At 57.2% G+C, this 1,618-nt stretch overlaps 1 non-coding gene across 1 annotated transcript; it reads right to left on the reverse strand.

Moving 5' to 3' along the window:
* Positions 1-262: 262 nt before the first annotated feature.
* On the reverse strand, positions 263-334 carry TRNAC-GCA. Its single transcript has one exon. It is a non-coding gene; the product is annotated as a tRNA-Cys (tRNA).
* Positions 335-1,618: the final 1,284 nt, after the last annotated feature.

Here is a 1,618-nt window from a genome sequence, read left to right on the forward strand (position 1 = left end):
CACTGTTAAGCCAAGCTTGTCACCTGCCATATTTACTATCCTTTCTACACATCAGGATGTTTTTTTCCTGCAACCTCAATAAGGATTCTTTAATCCTTTAGAGGATTGGAACTGATTTCAGTGAAGGGACATGTTTGCTAGGTTTTTATGCATTTGCACAGGAAAACATTGAGTGTTTCCATTCATTTTAGGGATCCCTATTCAGTGGAACTCCTGAACATAACAGAAATGCCATTATTTTTGTTGAAGGAAGAGGTTTGTAAGGGGGCACTTGAATTTGAACCAAGGACCACTTGAACTGCAGTCAAACACTCTACCACTGAGCTATACCCCCATGACTGCTGTGTAGGTAAGTCAGAGATCTTAAAGATTTAGAAGGACAGGCCCTGCCTCAGCAATCTCCTGTTCTGTTCCCAGACCACAGTGCTTTTAAAAATGGGGTTTGATTAAACTTATAGATCCATGTAGACACCACAGCTTGCACACCCACCCACATAGCTTCCCCCAGTGACATAGCTACCACCTCTCGGGGAGATGGGTTAACTACACGGACGGGACAGCTCTCTCCCCTCCGCTTAGAGCATCTTCATTATTTATGAATAGGTGGGAAATAACCTCCTGAATGGACAGTAACCAATTTATCAAATATTGCTGGGTCTGCATTCAATATGGGTACCTGGTCGTATTGGCTGGGTCAGTAGGAGCATTGCCGGCAGATCGAGGGAAGGGATTATTCCCTTCTATTTGGCACTGGGGAGGCCACATCTGGAGCATTGCGTCCAGCTTTCGCCCCCCCCCCACTACAGAAACAAATTGGAGACAGTCTAGGGGAGGGCAACAAAAATGATTAGGGGGCAGGGGACTGACGAGGAGAGGCTGAGGGCAGGGCCACCCAGAGGGAGGGCAGGGGGGGCAATTTGCCCCAGGCCCTGCAGGGCCCCCAGGAGAATACAGGATTCTAGAGTATTGCAACTTTTTTTTATGGAAGGAGCCCCCAAAATTGTTTTGCCCCAGGCCCCCTGAATCCTCTGGGTGGCCCTGCCCCCTCCACCCCCTTGACTCGTTCTCCTCTCTCTGAGGCCCCACCTGTGCTCCGCCCTCACTCCCATTTGGCCACTTCCCACCCCCGCTCTTCCACTGTGGCTGAGGCCTGCTGGTCCACCTTCCGCTCGCTCCTCTCCTCCCTGAAGGCCTCCTGGTGCCTCTCCACCCCCTACCCCAAGGCCTGCCCACTGCCCCCACCGCTCTGCCCCTCCCCTGAGACCCGCCCCGCCCACCGCCCCCACCTCTCTGCCCCTCCCCTGAGACCCGCCCTGCCCACCGCCCCCACCTCTCTGCCCCTCCCCTGAGACCCGCCCTGCCCACCGCCCCCACCTCTCTGTGCCCCTCCCCTGAGACCCCCCGCCCACCGCCCCCACCTCTCTGCCCCTCCCCTGAGACCCGCCCTGCCCACCGCCCCCACCTCTCTGCCCCTCCCCTGAGACCCGCCCTGCCCACCGCCCCCACCTCTCTGCCCCTCCCCTGAGACCCGCCCTGCTCACCGCCCCCACCTCTCTGCCCCTCCCCTGAGACCCGCCCTGCCCACCGCCCCCACCTCTCTGCCCCTCCCCTGAACCCG

The sequence above is a fragment of the Mauremys mutica genome, unplaced genomic scaffold, assembly GCF_020497125.1.
Source record: "Mauremys mutica isolate MM-2020 ecotype Southern unplaced genomic scaffold, ASM2049712v1 001245F_np12_obj, whole genome shotgun sequence".
Lineage (NCBI taxonomy): Eukaryota > Metazoa > Chordata > Testudines > Geoemydidae > Mauremys > Mauremys mutica.